At 42.9% G+C, this 11681-nt stretch overlaps 1 protein-coding gene across 2 annotated transcripts in view; it reads right to left on the bottom strand.

The window, feature by feature from the left end:
* Positions 1-11681, bottom strand: part of LOC311235944 (glutamine--fructose-6-phosphate aminotransferase [isomerizing] 1) — a 77164-nt gene that overhangs the window by 65376 nt on the left and 107 nt on the right. The window lies entirely within an intron of this gene.

Below are 11681 nucleotides of genomic sequence, written 5' to 3'. Positions count from 1 at the left end.
CATAAGCTAACAGAGGAACGACTAGCAGTAGCTATCTAACGTTAGCTAATAGCTGTAACGTACAACGAATCAGCTGTTGATATGATGCGCCATCAGTAGACAACGTATCTTGTATTAAACTAGAGTTAGTGGTTTAATGCTTCAGTCACAAACCTCTTTCATTTCTTTGTGGAGATCCGCGTGCCGGTCCTTCAGGTGTTTTGCCATATTTGAGGTGTTGGCACCTTTCGTTGGCACTGCCCTGTAACACCGCTTGCAAATGGGCATTGTGACATCTTTAACTTTCCCTTCTGTGTTTACTTCAAAACCGAAGTACTTCCAAACAGCACTTCTGCTGTTTTCTTTATCTTTAAGTTGTGGAGGCGCTGCATCTGCCATCTTAGTTCACTCAGCTAAAATGTTTACTGAAGAGTGAAGACGCCGACGGCTCGCTCTGTGAGGGGGAGGGCTGGAGGGGGAAGCGTGCTCTGAACAGCTGGAGGGGCAAGCGTGCTCTGAACAGCGTGTCAACAAACTTCCGGTAGAACACTGCCAGCGGGTACCGATACTACAGAAAGTATCGGTATTTCGGGAAATGAGTATCGTAACTGTTTTAAATATTCAGTATCGATATTTATCGATACTTCGATATTTTTGACAACACTATACCCTGGTAAATAAAGGTTATAAACAGAACCTACCCTGGTAAATAAAGGTTATACACAGATTCTACAGAACCTACCCTGGTAAATAAAGGTTATACACAGAACCTACCCTGGGCCCTGTTCCCCGTACCTGGTTCAACTAAGTCGATCGAGAGTCCCATTATCCAGATTCAGTTAACGAGATGATTGAAGCCGGGATTTTCCTGTTCCTCGAAGGTGGATTCAGTCTCGTTAACTCAAACCAGACTTGAGACCCAGGATTAGTGTGCGCGGCCGCTTCATTTGAAAAGCCAGCACGTATCGATAGCAGAGATCCTGATTCTCTAGCGGCATTGATTGATTAATTGATTTAAAACTTTATTAACATATTGCAGTACGGCTCAATCGCCTCGCCGACAAGTTAAATGCGTTATCTATAGGCTAATTTTAAGTCCCTCATTACCTCAATCAATCAGATTATATTTCTTTAAACTTGCCTGCTGGATTGAATAATCAAATGAGATCTTGCTAGCGAAAATAATTAGTTAAACTGTTATACAGAATAACGATACGGCTCTCTTGCCCATTGATTGATGTATGGTCGATCTTTTACTTATCTCCACTGTGGTGTAACGGGTTCTTCTTTTGACTTTCACGCAGACGACCGGGGTTCGAAACCTAGTCTCTTCCTTCTTTTTGCAATATAGGAATAATTCAATTTGGTGCACGTTGAGAGCTATATAAAGAATGACATCCTCAATGCATGTAGATTTATAATATTTTAACTTAAAACTAGGCTACCTTTGCGTATAATCATTAATATTATATTCCAAAAAATTATATTGGAAACACGGGGTTTCGAACACCGGTCGCCGGGTTGCCAGGATTGAGCACTACAGCTGCGCCACTGTGCCAGATGGGATAAATTCATTGTTTATACCAGGGTTTCCGTTAGAATTTTTTTTGCAGGTCTGAGTGTCCGGTAGATTTCAATCTACCGGACAAATGGTATAAATTCCGGTCAGAGTTTATTGAGCTTAAAAACAATTGATATGCCTATATAAAGAATGACATCATCAAGGCATTTATAATATTTTAACTTAAAACTAGGCTACTTTTGCGTATATACAGTCATTAATATATTCCAAATAAAATAAGTCCCTCGAGACTTCGTGCTGCTGCCGACTTGAGGTGTCGGTGGGCAGTCTGCCCGACCTTAATAAACAGCAGTCTGTTATAATCACATTTTTATGAGCTAACGAATTCCGTTATATTGGACATTTATATTAATTATATCAAGCGAAGAACTGAGAAATTTGGCAGAGAGAGACGGCAACATTATTGTGGGTTTGCGTGATTTATATCTCCACCTCCCAACGACTTGGTGCTGGTCATAATGTCCTGTGAAAATAATTCCCTCTAAACACAATTTGATTATTTGAATTGTATTAAAATAGGCTAAAATTAAATAGCCTATGCGATGAACGAAACAATCATTTGTTTCATCGTTGCTTCACCAAGCAGCCGGTCTAATAATGACATTCTGTTGTCAGCGCGAGCTGGCTGCTGATATATTTACGTGAAGCATGGAGCAGCAGTGTTTTTAGGTCCGGTCTGGAAACCGCTCAGCAGCGCCCCCACCCAACAGCTGAATTGCCAATGGCTGAATTGGAGTACTGCACCCTGCCGGCCGGCAGATGGATGCTTCTCGCAAATATATCAGCAGCCAGCTCGCGCTGACAAGACAATGTCATTATTAGACCGGCTGGCTTAATGATTGTTTGTTTCGTTATCGCATAGGCTATTTAATTTTAGCCTATTTTAATACAATTCAAATAATCTAATTGTGTTTAGAGGGAATTATTTTCACCGGACATTATGACCGGAGAGATTAAATATGTCGGACTTCAACAGATTTTGCCGGTCAAATACCGGTAATTACCGGCTAACGGAAACGCTGGTTTATACATTAATGAACGAGAGACCCGTGTTTAGAATATTCTTTATTTTGTTGTTGTTGCACCGAGCGAGCGCCACGGTATATAACGTGCATTATTTAGGACAAAGTGAATTTAGTATCAGCATTTTGGGTCTATTTTACATTTCAAAAGACCCCTCTGGAAGAATGGAGCACAAAACGTAATTCAGAATGGTATAATGCAGATCCTAGACTGTGGGAATAATTTCAGGAAACGCGCTGTCACTTCTTTGCGGGGGCGTGGCGATGGTTCATCCGGCTAACTTGAACTTAAACCCTGCTTTCGACCAGGCTCAAACTTTTGGATCTGTTGTCATGGTGATTTGGACAATCCAGATTCGGGGAACCGGAAAGTCCGGCTTAAGTCAGACTTCACCGAAAGTTATCCGGCTAACTCAGTTATCCAGGTACGGGGAACGGGGCCCTGGTAAATAAAGGTTATAAACAGAACCTACCCTGGTAAATAAAGGTTATACACAGAACCTACCCTGGTAAATAAAGGTTATAAACAGAACCTACCATGGTAAATAAAGGTTATACACAGAACCTACCCTGGTAAATAAAGGTTATACACAGAACCTACCCTGGTAAATAAAGGTTATATACAGAACCATAACCTAGCCCCAACTAGTGTTGTCACGATACTGGAATTTCGACTTCGATACGATACCTTGAAAAGTATCGATACTTTCGATACTTTCAATACCAAAAAAAAATGATAATAATTTTTTTTTTATTATAATATTTTTTATTTTTTATTTTTTTAACAAATGTTGCTTTTGTTGCTGGTTGATTCTCCTCAGCTTCTCTCTGGTACTATACGAGAAGAAAAATACACTTTTAAAACCCTTTGTTTATCTTTAGATCAGAGAGAGAGAGAGAGAAAGAGAGAGTGGCTGCTGGAGATTTTAGAGAGAGAGAGAGAGAGAGAGAGAGAGAGAGAGTTCTCCGAAGCTATGCTCTGAGCATTTATTAACGTTACATTTTCAACAACATTGCGTTAATAAATGCTCCGAGCATAGCTCCGGAGAAATCTCTCTCTCGCTCTCTCTCTCTTTCTTTTCCTCCTCCCCCTCACAGCCGGGCAGCGCAGCTCTGTCTTCAGTTTGTAAACAATGCTATTATTAGCTAACGTTAGCTGTCGTTCCTCCGTTAGCTTAATGCTAGCTAGCTGGCCACCTATTACTTCATGGAAATGGAGTAACGTCAAGCCGAGCCCACTACACCAGTACACGCATGAACTCGACACAACTACCCCGTTTCCAACGAGGAGGCTGCAGCAGCTTGTGTCTGTTGCTCTGAGCGAGGAGGAGGAGGAGGCGGAAGGGCAAGGCTCTGGCAGCGCGTCTGTCTGTCAACAACTTGCGGGAGCAAGCCAGCTGGTACCGATACTGCAGAAAGTATCGGTACTTCGGGAAATGAGTATTGAAGCCGTTTTAAATATTCAGTATCGATGTATCGATATTTTTGACAACACTAGCCCCAACCATAACCATAAGCTAACCCTGACCATACTCTAAAGCTGACTGTAGCCACTAGGTTTATTCCAAAAGGCCACAGATGAGTGCGAGTGTATCAACCGGTTTGTAGGAATCAATAAAATCCACTTTGAGCTGCATTTTATGTATGAAAGATGCTCCATAAATTAACTATTATTATTATCCGTCTATGCTTAGCTAATACTCAGCTTTTTGTGTTTTTTTCACAGAATGAGGTGTGCTGGAGATGTTACTGCCCTCAGAGACGACACAGGTCAACCCAAGACAGGACATGAGTGACAATGAAAGAGGTCTGATTTATGTTTTTGGACTAAAGTGAGCATCATGGAATGTGTGCAGCTTTACAATCATGTCATTAACTGAATAATATCCCTCTCTCCCCCTCATCCCTCTCTCCTCATTCACCTCCCCCTCATCCCTCTCCCCTTATCCATCACCCCTCTCTCCTCCCCTCTTACTCCAGATGAGGAGTGCCGGCCTGTGGGCACCAGGCTCCCCCAATGGAAGGTGGACATTACTAGAAAGCTAAACAGAATGCTTAATAGGAATGTTAGAGGTTCTAGAAGGTTCTACTATCGAGCAGACTGTACGCGGACTGGACTCAGCGGAGGTCCACTGGACTCTTTGCGCTTTCATAGTCGAGCGGACCTCCGCGGACCAATTTCCTACATGTTACACAATTGTCCCCACGCTGTTCAACTTATGTCATGTTATCTCCGTTTCCAATATTTCGATAATAAAACGGGCAGTTTTACGCACTTGAATAACAGGTATATAGGCAGCGAGATGCAATGTACCGTATAGGCTTGAGGTGGACAGCGCGTGGTGCTGAAATGAAACACGCATTGCATGAAATAAAAGCACCAGTTTTATTTCAAAATATTGGAAAACCAATATTTCGAAATAAAACTGGCAATTTTACACACTTCATTTAGAAAAGCCATTCAAACATCTCTCTTGGCACAGAGCGAGTGGTCAGAGTAGGGGTGGACGGTATAAACGGTATACGGTATAAACGGTATGAATTTGCTCTACGGTATGGATTTTGCCTATACCGTGTAACCGGTAGTGCAGCTCTAAAATAGCAATGACGTCATGTAACCACAGCGCGACTATTTCACTGGCATTTGCCCCTAAAAATAGATAGAATTAGTCATAGATAATAGATATGTGCGTCACATTAAATGCAGTTCGATGTCAACCAAAACGCCAAGCAGCGTTTTGTGTGACACCAAGTCAGCGGCGTGGACGTCCGCGCGTCAGAAAATAGGAGCTTCGCACTTGGACTCTGCTGTGGGTCTGCTGTCCGCTGAGATCAAAGCTCAAAGAGTCCGCGCGGACCTCCGCAGAGTCTGCTCTGTGTACAGTCTGCTCGACTATGGGAGGGCCTTAACAATAGGTCTGTGGGTGAATTATGTACCATTACAATCACAGTACTGTATTAAGTTTCAAAAGTAAAAGTACAGTACATATTCTATAGGGTGTTCTTCTTGTATTTCAGTGCATTCAACCCTCGATTGACCTGAAGGTTGTTAAAGTGGTCCAGTTATGCTGCTCTGTGTCCCTCAGATTGCTGGTTTACAATGTTAAAGTACTTAATCTTCATCAACAGTTGCTGATATTGCAAATGTCAACAGACCAGGCTATTAATCCATAATGGAGGTACTAGAAGAATATAATGTTAAATTACCATAGATGTATCACAACAACACATGATATTGTTCGCTATTCCAGTTTATATCGTACATCCATTTGTGTAACTGTAAATCCATGTATATTTATTGTATATTAAAAATAGTGGCTATTTATGTACACTTTAGTTGTGGGTTTTCTTTTCAAATCAGAGTGATCTATGTTGAGAATGTGTTGTATATGCATTTATATTAAATATAACTTATACTTAGTGTTATAAGAAAAGCTATGTCCTAGGGCGGCTACGTGGCGTAGTGGGCAAGGCTCTCGCCACGAATGCCGAGACGCTGGGCTCGCCTGTTCGAGCCCAGCGCTCCACATTGCTTTCAGTTTAGCTGGTCGTCCGTACTAATACACATTGGCCGTATTAGGGGGTGGGAAACTGATGGGTGGGGATCGGGCGTTGTGGACAGCGACTCCTACAGGTCGGTTGGTGCGCCTGCGCAGTAGAATCAGGAAGTGTCGGGGGCAGCGTGAGCCTCCCACGCGTTAATCCTCGCCACTGAGAGATCGAGCTGCGCAGGTGAAAAGATGAGACTGCTGTTACCTCAAGTACCGGAGGGGACTTGTGCTATGTATGACTTAGTCCACATTGCAGCCGGCTTGTGGGAGGCAAGAAACAGCATCCGTGACAGGGGAGGGTTGAATTGGATGATACGAAAATTGGGATGGGAGAAAATATAGAAAATGGGAGAAAAAGTGGATAAAAAAAAAGAAAAGCTATGTCCTGACCTGTACCCATTTACTGTGATTTACAGGTATTTTGGTAAATGGTAAATGGCTGTATTTATATAGCGCTTTTATCCAAAGCGCTTTACAATTTGTTTCTCACATCTTACCCATTCACTCACACACCGACGGTGGAGGCAACCATGCAAGGTGCCAACCTGCTCATCAGTGTCTTGCTCAAGGACACTTCGACAAGCTGCCCGGGAGGAGCGAGAATCAAACCGGGAACCTCCGGATTACCAGACGACTGCTCTACTCCCAAGCCACTGTCGCCCTATTAGGTCTATTTTATTATTAGGTATTTTTACTTTGGTCTCTATCACTATACATTTATAGTTAGTGTAATCAATCATTTGACCTGATGTACACTAGAATGTGCAGCATACCATTCTCTGACGTCTCACCCCTTTATGGAGGATTGTTGGCAAGTGACAGCTCTCACTTTTTTTCTCATTCTAGTGACTAGTGACACAACTGTCGGGTCTAGCTTGTATACTGCGTTGGACCACTAAACTAAATGTATCAGCAATAGTAGTAATCATGGATTATCGTCATAGTTCTTGTAATCTTCAATCAAGTCAACTGTAAGTAATGCTTGAGACGTTATCTATAGCTAATGCTTGCATCATCATGGAGGTCTAAGGTAAATGTGTATCTCATGAAAGTACTTTTCCACTGCATATTGTAACCCTCTCTGTCTGCTTCTAGATGAAATATTTGTGTTATCTTTAAAAAACAGGTCTATTACCTGAATGAATGAATGAATGAATGAATGAATGAATGAATGAATGAATGAATGAATGAAAACTTTATTAACAGATTGCAGAATGGGTACAGTGCAGTACAGCTCAATACATACAATTGTTAAGGGGATGCAGACCAGAGAAAGACTTTCGTCTTGTTTCCACCAGGGTCCCCCATTTCCAATTCATCGTAACATATATGACATACATGACATACAGATAGACAGTACTGCTACATCTATACATTTATGACATACCAGATTTGCAATTACAGTACTGTATTTGTGATACAAAAAGAGTCCAGAAAGAAAAGAGTATATACATTAGGCGTAGAAACTGTACATTGGATTGGGTAGGTGGGGGTGGGACTGTACATTGGAGGTGGTTGGGGGGGGGGGGGGGGGGGGGGGGTAGGAGTGGGGGGGGGGGGGGGGTGTTGGGTAGGAGTGGGGGGGGGGGGGTTGGGTAGGAGGGGTGGGTGGGGGACACTGTACAACTGTACAAACAACACTGTACATTGGATTATGGGACTGTACATTGGACTGTACATTGGAGGTGGTTGGGTGGGGGGGGGGGTGGGTAGGAGGGGTGGGTGGGGGACACTGTACAACTGTACAAACAACACTGTACATTGGATTATTGACAAGACCATACTTGGTAATTTACTGTACATTGGCGGGGGTTGTGTTCGGACATTTACAGGGGCCAGTTTCGAGTTGCAGTCTCCCTTAGGTGTTTTTTGAGAGTGTTTTTGAAAGTGGGTAGTGATTCACATTCCTTTACAGCTTTGGGTAGGGCGTTCCACATTGATGTGGCATAATTGCGAAACGTGTTTAGTCCCTTGTTTGAGCCGAATCTGGGTTTAACATGATTTGTGGAGCTCCCTCTGGTGTTGTGATCGTGGTATTCACTGACCTTTGGGAAGTATTTAGTCATGTACATGGGTACCTTGGTCGTGTAGTGTATCTTGTAGACCAGGCCCATTGCAAGTTGCTGTACTCTGTCGTCTACTCTAAGCCATCCTAGGTTGTCAAAGTGGGCAGGGGTGAGGTGGGTTCTAGGAGTAAGGTCAAGCAGTAGTCTGACCAGTTTGTTTTGAGATGTTTGTAATTTTGTTTTTAGCGCCTTTGAGGTGCTTTGGTACCATGAGGTGCAAGCATAGTCGTAGTACCCTTGAATGAGTGCTCCTGCTAGAGTCTTCAGGGTATTCTTGTTTACCAGTGAGGAGATCCGGTACAAGAAACGAGTTCGTTGGTTGACTTTTTTTATTACATTGGATGCCATTTTGTCACAGGAAAGATTTGCCTCTAGGATGGAACCCAGGTAGGTAATATCTTCTTTCCTTGTGACAATATTGTCACCCACTGTAACTGAGAAGCCGTCGGTCTTGCTGAGTTTGTTATTTGAACCGAAGAGAATGGACTCTGTTTTGCCCATGTGTAATGATAGTTTGTTATCAGCGAGCCATATGCAGATTTTGCTTAGTTCTGAGCTGAGGGTTTTTTCAACCTGTAATTTGTTCTTGTCAGAGACCAGCAGGGCTGAGTCGTCCGCAAACAGGAACAAGTTGCAGTCACAAGCTGACGACATGTCATTTGCATAAATTAGGAACAGTAGCGGACCTAGTATGCTTCCTTGTGGAACACCACAGTTTACTGTGAGGGGGGGGGATAGGGTACCGTTTACCTCCACCATCTGCTCTCTCCCCTCCAGGTAGGATTGCATCCAGCTCACTGATAGACTATCAAAACCAATTGCTTTTAGCTTGTCAATCAGAATGGTGTGATTGACAGTGTCGAAGGCCTTTTGTAGGTCCAGCATGACCATGCCGCAGTATTTGCCCGCGTCCACCTCTTGTTTGATGTGGTCGTTTAAATAGAGAAGGCATGTGTCAGTGGAGTGGGATGTTCTGAAGCCAGATTGGAATTCGTAGATTAGATTTTTTTCCGCAAGGTATTTTTCGACCTGTTCGTATACAATTTTTTCCATGACTTTCGAGATGGAGGTAAGGATAGAAACAGGGCGGTAGTTGCCTGGGTCTAATTTACTGCCTTTTTTGTGCAGAGGGGTCACTCTCGCAATTTTGAAGTCCTTGGGGACGTGTCCCTGTTTTATAGAGAGGTTTATTATGTGTGTGATGACTGGGGTGATGGCGGCTGCTGAGTCTCTGAGGAATTTGGAGGGGATGTTGTCATGGCCAGTGGCCTTGTTAGGTTGGAGGGCGCTCAGTTTTTTGAGTACCTCATCTGTTGTTACCATTTCCAGTTTGAAGTCGTCTTTGTGGACCCCTAGGTTTTTGTAGTAAGCTACTATGTGTTCTACCCCATAATGCCCTGAGTGGGAGGGTAGTTTGTTTACCAGTGTTGTGGCTATGTTTGTGAAGAAACTATTTAAGTAATTGGCTACATCCAGCTTTTCTGTGATGAGCGTGTTGTCCGTCTTTATGTTTATGTTTGAGAATCTGGTTTTAAGTTTTTTACTGCAGCCTAGTTGGTTATTGAGTAATTTCCAAAGTTCACGCGGTTTGTTTTTGTTTCTCGGTTTTGTCATTGATGAATTTTTTCTTTGCTGTTTTGATCATGGAGTTTACATCATTTCTTAGTCTGTTTCTTTGCAGTTTGAGTTCAGTCACGTGGGCTTGGAGTTCACTGCTCGTGCTTATGTTAGCAGCTGTTAAGCTGCTGTGGTAAATCTCCAGCGGCCTAGCCCCTTTCGTGACTGTGAAGCAAGGTTTGCATCACAGTCAGGAAAGGGGCTGCCTGCCGCCATCGTCAACGAGTCATTCACGGTCGGCTCTGTGTAGAGTTTTCAAAGGGGGCGTGGCTTAGCGATAGGTCTATTGTGTGTATTGAGTTGTACTGTACCCATTCTGCAATCTGTTAAATAAAGTTTTCAATCAATCAAACCAGTGATGTCATCGGGGACACTGAATCCTTGTGTTGTGTTAATTACAGCACCAACAAATGAGGTAGATGAAAGAATAGCAATACCTTGTCTTATAGGGCCTGCTACCTTATCATTCAATTGAGCTGTAATTAACACAACACAAGGATTCACCGTCCCAGATGACATCACCGGTGCCCATAATTGATTTACTTTCAATAACTCTCAAACTAAATGAATGTTTGCAAAACTGTTAAAAGTTTTTGGACGTGTGTGAGATCATGTGCAAAATAGACCAGCATAGTGTTTTGGTAAATTGCCCCTTAAAATGTTCACGAAGAATAGACCCTACTGTATGTACACTCTTTGAAGAGTGTGACTCAACGTTCAGAAACACACCAAATCTCAAATTGTTTACGCTAGCTGCATTTAACTCTGATGTTTACAAAGATTTAAAAAAAATATATACAAAAAAATTGCAGCACAAATAATGAGTGCCTATGTTCCAAGCCCTAGACAGGACAGGCATGGAAGTTAGCTGGTGCAACAGAGCATCCATTGAGGTCAGTTTCTGGATTGGGGGAGATGGAAAGAGGTAGAAAATGGCATGTGGCCAAGAGCATTCGAGTGAAAAACACAAGGGCCATCTTTGTGTTTGTGGGGCAATTTGAGGTAGAGGGAAAACCTTTTCAATACTCATTTATGGTCATCCGTGCATACAATAAATACTAATTCGCCTGCGTTGCAACAGTAGCCTTTAGAATAGAGCAGAAGCTCAAAACAAAGTTATGTCTGTCTTACACACAGATTTGAGTCAGTGACACTGAGCAAAAACAGACAAGCCGTTGCTCTGATATGATATCCCAAAAGTTGTGTCTTTCTTGGTCGCACTGCAGATTAGAATGACGCTGAGGGAAACCAGAGGGCCTTATCAGAGAGAGACAGACAGACAGAGAGAGAGACAGAGATACAGAAGGAGAGAGATGCTGCTCACCAGATCTGTGCTGTGGCCCCTGGTCTGCATCCGGCCACAAAATGATGTGTGCATATCAGATCACTTATTTCGCAAGCCTAGCTAGTAGGGTACAAGCCGACCAGGTCTCAGTCAGATTCGTATCACAAAAAATGTATGATATACTAGCAAGCTCACCGACTCCATATTAAAAGTTGCTCGTTTCAGCTAGCGATGGGCGTGACGTCACCGTGCAGTTATAACGTTACATCGCAAGCTAACGCTAACCACACAGCGATGGCGGCTAACGTTAGCTTAGCCACCAGACAGTCACCGTTAGCTACCTATGCGTCATACACACATAACCTTAACCCACGTATTTGCTTATTTTAGCTAGCTATCGTTATAGCCACCACTAGCTCATATATCAATTGAGATGAGCTTATAGACGTGAAATAAAGCAATGGGATGATGCTGCCAATACAAGTCAATTCTACGCTTTGCGAGTGACTAGAAAGTAAGATATAACTTCTTCCCACAGAGCAGCATTGTATAGAATGCTGTGTGAATGCGTATTTTATT

Source organism: Notolepis coatsorum, assembly GCF_963971535.1.
Source record: "Notolepis coatsorum genome assembly, chromosome: 10".
Taxonomy (NCBI): Eukaryota; Metazoa; Chordata; class Actinopteri; order Aulopiformes; family Paralepididae; genus Notolepis; species Notolepis coatsorum.
Note: the sequence above shows the minus strand (reverse complement) of the source record. Positions and strands in the feature narration are given on the sequence as shown.